General features: G+C 42.7%; 1 long non-coding RNA gene across 1 annotated transcript; it reads right to left on the bottom strand.

Moving 5' to 3' along the window:
- Positions 1-223: 223 nt before the first annotated feature.
- Positions 224-2,917, bottom strand: LOC308335188. Its single transcript, XR_013965996.1, has 4 exons — positions 2,542-2,917; positions 2,213-2,309; positions 1,687-1,773; positions 224-506 (listed from the first exon to the last, which is right to left on the bottom strand). It is a non-coding gene; the product is annotated as an uncharacterized lncRNA (long non-coding RNA).
- Positions 2,918-8,261: the final 5,344 nt, after the last annotated feature.

The following is an 8,261-nucleotide window of genomic DNA, read 5'->3' as shown; positions in this document are numbered from 1 at the left end:
ACTATATTACTAATTGTATTTATTTGATGTATTACTATGTTATTACTAATTTTACTTCATGCATTACAAATTGTATTTGTTTTATGTATTACTGTTATTACTCATTTTATTTTTATGCATTTATTTATTTTATGTATTACTGTTATTACAAATTTTATGCATTTCTATATTGATAATTTAATTTATTTTATGTATTATTGTCCATTACTAATTATATTTATTTTATCCATTACTATGCTATTACTAATTTTATTTTATGTATTACTAATTTTAATTTACTTTTATTTTACTATTTTAATTTACTTTTATTTTACTATAATCTATTTTTTTATCGTTCGTTTTATCCATTTATTTATATTATTATCTAGTTATTTATATTTGTTTATTATTTTATTGTTTAGAGCCCTGATTGATCACATCTACATATCACCACTACCAGTCAGGATCTGAGTGACTCAGAACCCTGGTGACCTCCAGATGGAGCCACACAGGAGACCAGCAACGTCCTAAAGAAAAGAAAGAAATGCTCATTACTACTTTGTTCATAAAACAATATTGATTGAAATATTTATTAACAGTTTGCAGAATTACAGTACATGTCAAGCACAAACTCAATACAAAGACTGTTAACTGCAAGTGGACGACCCAATTAAGCATTACACTTGTTTACAAGAGGGTCCACCATGTTCAATTCTTCAAAACATTTAGAGACGTACAAATAAGACACTTCTATATAGTCAAAGAACAGAACAGGAATTCATCATAAAGGAGGTAAAAAGGGAAAATAAACGTATACAGTGAGGGGAAAAAGGGAGTCAAGGGATTCACATGTCTTAATGACTGTTGGTAGGGCGTTCCACATTTTGGTGGCATAGGAGTGAAAATAATTTAGTCCCTTGTTTGTGCCGAATCTGGGTTGTACATGGTTCGTTGCACTCCCTCTGGTGTTGTGGGTGTGGACTTCGTTAACATAAAGGAAGTATCTAGACAGGTACATGGGTATCTTGGTGGTGTATCGAATCTTGTGGACCAGACCCATTGCAAGATGCTGTACTCTGTCGTCGACCCTAAGCCATTCCAGCCTGTCAAAGTGGGCAGGAGTGAGGTAGGTTCGGGGGGTGAGGCCAAGTAGGAGCCTGACCAGTTTGTTTTGGGAGGTCTGGAGGCTAGTTTTAAGGGCCTTTGAGGTGCTGTGGTACCAGGAGGTGCATGCATATAGTCAAAGAAACCTTGTACGAGGGCTCCTGTTAAGGTCTTTAAGGTGTTTTTGTTGACCAGTGAGGAGATCCTGTAAAGGAATCTTGTTCTTTGGTTGACTTTTTTGATTACGTTGGTGGCCATTTTATCACCGGAAAGATTAGCCTCCAGGATGGAACCTAGGTAGGTAATTTCATTTTTACGTGTGATAATGTTGTCACCAACTCTAACCAAGAAGCCATTTGCCTTGCTGAGATTACTATTAGATCCAAAGAGAATGGATTCAGTTTTTCCCAGGTGTAAAGATAGTTTGTTATCAGCGAGCCAGGTGCAGATTCTACCGAGTTCAGAGCTGAGGGCCTTTTCAACCTGCAGTTTGTTCCTGTCCGAGACTAGCAGTGCCGAGTCATCTGCGAACAGGAACAAGTTGCAGTCACAAGCTGATGTCATGTCATGATCATAGTGTGTGTGCGTGTGTTGTATAGTTACCTTGCTGTGATGTAACTCCAAAGGTGATCAGAAATAGTTGCTCCATCGGCTAGAAACGTGCTCTTCACCGGCATGATGATCTTGTTCCTAAAAAAAGTCTATAGTCAACCCTAACTGATTACAGAACATGATATAAAAAACACAACTAGAAGGATTTAGGCCTGTCACAATTACCTAATCGCCAAGTATTTGAGATACTTTTTTAGAGATTAGTCATAATCGTCTCCATGTTGAAAATGTTCATATATTGTCAAACATTTTAAAGAAATAATGGAAGCAACCGATCTACAAGCTCTAAACGTGTCACTTTGTAATTTTCTTCTCTTTTAGTGTATAAAGTTGTTGAATTATGCCATGTGCAGCTTTTTGTTTACAAAGCCTACAAAAGCCAAAGTTTTATTTAGAATGCTATGTTATGACGCAATTAAATTGTTACTAGTAATTTATTTGAGAAACAATTAAATCGGCCATTATAAAACCTAAAATTCCGACAGGCCTAAACGGGTTCCAGTGATGTCTACCGAACCTTCCAGCTCCATCCGAGCCTCCCAGCGACCCAGAAGTCCTCAGCGGAAACACCCAGGGAATGCTTCGGATCTCGGGCATCGGCTGAGATCTCCATTCTAACAAAGAACGAAAGACAGACAGACAGACACACATGCACCCCAAATTAGCTTTGCTGTGTGTGTGTGTGTGTGTGGGTGTGTGTCCTGTCACAACATACACATGCACTTACAGTAACGTTTAAGAATAGGGATTGACCGATTATCGGCAACGGACGATTATTGGCTTTTTACTATAAAGCCTATAAAAAAGCCCCAACCCTAAAGCGGTTCGTACGGTCAAGTTCCTCACCGAAGCGGTTCGTATATGTTGAGTTCCTCTCCGAAGTCCTCCAGCGTCTACCCAGATCTCCGTCCTCTGTCCTCCCATCCATCCAGGCCCAGGTCCGAAGTCCTCCAGCGTCTACACAGATCTCCGTCCTCTGTCCTCCCATCCATCCAGGCCCAGGTCGGAAGTCCTCCAGCGTCTACCCAGATCTCCGTCCTCTGTCCTCCCATCCATCCAGGCCCAGGTCCGAAGTCCTCCAGCGTCTACCCAGATCTCCGTCCTCTGTCCTCCCATCCATCCAGGCCCAGGTCCGAAGTCCTCCAGCGTCTACCCAGATCTCCGTCCTCCCATCCATCCATGGACAGACCTGCAGATCTCTAGAGGCTCCAGCTGCGTCTGCCATTTCCATCCTGAGAGAGAAAGAAGAAAGCATTAGCTCTACAAGCTCACAACACGTTGCAACGCGGTGTGAGCTTGTAGATCTGCTATTTTTGCTGAACGCTCCCTCAGAATAGGGATGCTGGGGTTGAAGTGGTAGTGTCATTAAGACTTTGATTAGCTTGGAAGGCTGACAGACATTCAACCACAGTGCCACTAGGCGGCATCAACACATGTACAGTCCTCAACATCTTTTGTCATTTTTTATTCAAGTGCTTCTAAAAGCAGATGATATATTGACTCTCAAACTATTGTGCAGAGTCATTTAGATTTATCATAAAATATTTAAAACATTTGGATGACTGTAGTAAATGATGCCATTCTTCGTGCCATAACAGTACAAAAGCAGTTATCCATCCTCAGAAACAAGCCATAACTATTCCTACTCACAGCTCATCAGAGTCCTCTGAGGAAGCCCCCGGGGGGGGGGGGGGGGGGAGCTTTGGAACGGATCTCTGTCCGGGAACATCAGCTCGTCTATCGAGATCTCCATTCTAACAAAGAAAGAAAAGAAAAAAAACACACCAAATTAGCTTTGCTCTGTGTGTGCGTGTGCGTGTGTGTGTGCGTGTACCCTGTCCAGCAGTGGCGTTCCAGCGACGTCTACCCAGATCTCCGTCCTCCCATCCATCCATGGACAGACCTGCAGATCTCTAGAGGCTTCAGCTGCGTCTGCCATTTCCATCCTGAGAGAGAAAGAAGAAAGCATTAGCTCTACAAGCTCACAACACGTTGCAACGCGGTGTGAGCTTGTAGATCTGCTATTTTTTGCTGAACGCTCCCCCCAGAATAGGGATGCTGGGGTTTTAAGACTTTGATTAGCTTGGAAGGCTGACAGACATTCAACCACAGTGCCACTAGGAGGCATCAACACATGTACAGTCCTCAACATCTTTTGTCATTTTTTATTCAAGTGCTTCTAAAAGCAGATGAGATATTGACTCTCAAACTATTGTGCAGAGTCATTTAGATTTATCATAAAATATTTAAAACATTTGGATGACTGTAGTAAACTAGAATTTCGCCGGCCTTCGGCCGGCGAATCCTAGTTACATTGCAGCACAATATGGGAAGAAGGAAATTGCGAGTTGACAGACTCCACTTCATGTTTCAGCTGTGTTTTTAAACTCAGTAGTGTGCCCTGCACATGTAGTAACGGATGGGTTATAAATTATTATAATAACAGAAAGTGTTTTTTATTTCTCATAAATACGCAAACATGGTGAAACAACTACAGTCACAGAGAGCAGTGGCAAGGTAGCTGCTGCCTGCTAACGATGCAAACAACAGCCTTGCCTGTCGTGTGTGTGTGTGTGTGTGGGGGGGGGATAGCACTAATTTTCGACATTTTACTGTGTCATAAATATTTACATCTGTAGCCTATATTGTGATTACATTTGACCGTACATTTGACTCTTGTGTTATATTCTTGTGAAATATTCAGTAAAGTATTGTGGTGAAATATTCACCCCAAGTTGATAAGATATGCAGAGAATATAATACCAAGAAGCCCCAGTTTGAAATGCATTAGGCCACAGACCCCCATTTGATACCATTTGCTCTCTGGGAAAATCAGGGTCCATTTGGTTCCATTTGTATGCTCTTGGAGTATGATGACTGTGCTAACAGTATTATCATCAAATATGTCTCAGTTTGAAGATTCAAAAAAACATATTTCATATGTGTGAGCTTGTAAAGGCGAACGTTCAACCTAGAGACAGTGTTGCCAAGTCTGATCATTATAAGCTACTTTGGACTTGTTTATCTATTGGTAGTCCTTGACATGGAAATGTTTGAGTTCCACTGCTCTGAAACAACATTAGACAACAAAGTGTGACAGTCAACACTATAATTGATTATTTTAAGACTAATTTCCGGACCATTTCTGATTTACCTACTTTGAACTGGCCTATTAACATTTTTATAGACCTGGTTGCTTGTTTCACTCTCACATCCACGATATGTGGCAACCCTGGTCCCTGGGTTGTTTTGGTTTGGTTTGCGTGTGGATGTTGTTTTGTGTTGCTTTAGCATCTTTAGCACAGTATCTATCACAGGGTGCAGCAGCTGCTGCTGTCATGAAAACGCAAGTTTCTGTCCCAGAAGCTCACGTTAGGTCTGCGCACACTGTACGTTGCTATGGCAAGCTGTCATCAAATGCTGCTAACGTTGTGGTCAGCACTGTTAGCATGTGTGCTATCAGGCAAAAGCTGAGATAGATATAAAACTACTGGCCAAAATGTCATACAAAACACAACCCCTCAAATCGGAATGTGATTGTGACCTACAGACCATCATGATTTGCTTGCTGGACCTATAAATAATTTATTTGCATTAAATTGCCACTCGCCTTAGCCTGCATGCCTATTCCTGTGTGTCTCTGTGTGTGTGTGTGTGTGTGTGTGTGTGTATGTGTGTGTGTGTGTGCGTGTGCGCAAGACAGACGTGCGTGTGTGTGCAGGCTGAGAGCTGCTGACTGTGATTGACGTGTGAGCTGGATAAATCAGTGAGAGTTGGAAAAAGCGCACGCAGAGCCAACTCGCAGGCAGTGCCTCAGGCCAGATGCCTGAGAATCGGCACAGGATTCTCTGGGTCACCAGTGTTGGTGTGACACACACGGCTTCCACATTTAGCTTCATACTGGGTGAAAGTGGCGTTCCAAAAAATATTTTTCCCCTCGGAATTCTTATTCACAATGAGATGGAGTTGAGGTGTTTGTGTTTGCTTGCTGGAGCTATAATTAATGTATTTGCATTAAATGTCCACTCGCGCATCGAAGTAAAAAGCAAGATGGCCGATTGTGAGACTGAAAAGTAGCTGTGGGGGCGGGCCTGGTGGGCCTATGAGAACACAGAGAAGTGTTGCCAGGTTTGCGAATTGTAAGCGAGTTGTAGTGTGTGTAAATAGCGTGGTTGTGGCCTTGTTTCTGCCGCTGTTGGGGCAACAGAACATGTCGACCAGTTTCTGTCAACCGCTTTTGGTCAGGTGACCAACTCCACAAATGTTAAATTAGATGATGCCATTCTTCGTGCCATAACAGTACAAAAGCAGTTATCCATCCTCAGAAACAAGAAAGAACTATTCCTACTCACAGCTGTGGCGTGTGTGTGTACCCTGTCCAGCAGTGGCGTTCCAGCGACGTCTCCCACGATCTCCATCCTAACAAAGAAATAAAGATTGATTAGAGTGACCAAGAGCCAGATATATATTATTTATATAGCCTAGTCCTACATCAAACTTTTATTTATAGAGACATTTTAAAACAGAAGCTAAACATATCACTTGCAGTAATCAACGTTTAAAGGACCACTTCACAACCTATCTTCATTATACTAGTCCTCACTAATAATGGCTACCATTTTTTTGGTGTCTCATAGGACTGTGGGCAGTTCAGAAACCCGTCCACCAGTGACATCATCGATAAGGATTCCAAGCTATTAGAAACGGCAGGCTTTCTAGTCCTGAAAAGTTGCAATGCAAAAATGGAAGCCATCGTTCTCACTATAATAAAAATCTAAACATTTTTGTAAATAAATATTGTTTAAAAAGAACAGCACAGTCCTCCTATGAGAAGCAGACTGAGTAGGATCTTTTTTTACTATAGAGTTCTTACTGTGCGGTTCCTCACCTGGCAGGCCCAGGTCCGAAGTCCTCCGGCATCTAACCAGATCTCCGGCCTAAGAAAGAAAGACATGTAAAGACAATATTTTTCAGCTTTTGTTGAGCTGAAAATTCAGAACCACTTAAACCCTCTATATATATATATTTGATAAAACAGACCTTTAAAGAGAGCATTTGGTATATGCTCCGATTTCACTCTACACAGATTGATTTGCCAAAAATAGCAGATCTACAACAAACATGTTGCAACGCGGTGTGAGCTTGTAGATCTATTTTTGCTGAACGCTCCCCCCAGAATAGGGATGCTGGGGTTGAAGTGGTTCAAAAGTGTCATTAAGACTTTGATTAGCTTGGAGAGCTGACAGACATTCAACCAGTGCCACTAAGAGGCATCATACTGCCATGCTATACTTCGTGCCATCACAGTACAAAAGCAGATATCCATCCTCAGAAACAAATAAATATTCCTACTCACAGCTCATCAGAAGTTCGCAGAGGAAACCCCCGGGAGGGAAGCTTTGGAACGGATCTCTGTCCTTCCACGACGCATCCACCCTGACAAAGAAAGAACAAAAGATTAATTAAAGTGACCAAGAGACATTGTGTACTTTCACATCATACACAAAATGTATAGAGAACATTTAAAACAGAAGCTGACCATACCATTCCATGGACAGCGAGAACTGCAGATATCCACCTGTATGGGCGCCGGTTGAGCCTCGATCGCAGCATCTGGAAGGAAGACATTAGACGTTATAGTCTATGAATGGCTGAAGAGCTTTGCACATCACTCACTTGTTGCTGCCGCCAATAGGAATTTGTGATGTCTGTGTGGCGACAATTTCTGTGTCTGTCCACTTTTATTTATTTTTAATAATACATACAATTTATATAGCACTTTTCAAGGTACCCAAAGTTGCTTCACAAAACAGAAGTAAAAACAAATTAGAAAATAAACTAGTTAAGGTTTAAAAAATAGAAATCATTTTTTGGCATGTTTGTGAAGCTTTTCGGTTCCACACCAGTAACGACCGAGGCAGCAGGGTGAGAAAGCTCAAGAATGGCGTCCCATAGGGGGTCAGTGCTGGCACTGAATGATGCTGTTCAACATCTACAAATCCACGACCTCCCTGCAACAACATCAAGTATGGCTATGCAGACATACTTGTCTGCATACAGTACTGTGCCCCAGTCTGGAGCCGTAGCCCTCACGTCAAGAAGCTGGATGCAGCCCTCAACACCGGATGGGCCACCCCAAAACAAACAACTGCCTGCCCTCGCTGGAATCACTCCAACAGAGATCAGACGAGAAGCAGCCACGCTAGCCCTCACCGGGAAGGCACAGCTGAGTGAATCCCAGCCACCTCCTCCACAAGGTCGTCAGAGACACCACAGCACACGTGCATCAAGTCACGGTGCCCTTTGCCACAACACACACACACACGCGCGCGCGCATAAAGTCACGGTGCCCCTTTGCCACACAGGCCCAGGAAATGCTCCACACAACACCAGCTGACACCTCCAAGGCATCCTGGGTGAAGGCAAGACAGAGGGACCAGTGGAATACATTGAGGACCCCAAATATGTTCTTTGCCAGCACCGCCCCTGCAAGGAGTGGACAACCCTCAAAGCAGAAGTGACATCTCGGACAGTGCCCACTGTGAATGCGAGGATCCACTACAGAC

The sequence above is a fragment of the Protomyctophum bolini genome (assembly GCF_963924005.1).
Source record: "Protomyctophum bolini genome assembly, chromosome: 20".
Taxonomy (NCBI): domain Eukaryota; kingdom Metazoa; phylum Chordata; class Actinopteri; order Myctophiformes; family Myctophidae; genus Protomyctophum; species Protomyctophum bolini.
The sequence above is the reverse complement of the archived record's forward strand: the minus strand, read 5'-3'. Positions and strand labels throughout refer to the sequence as shown.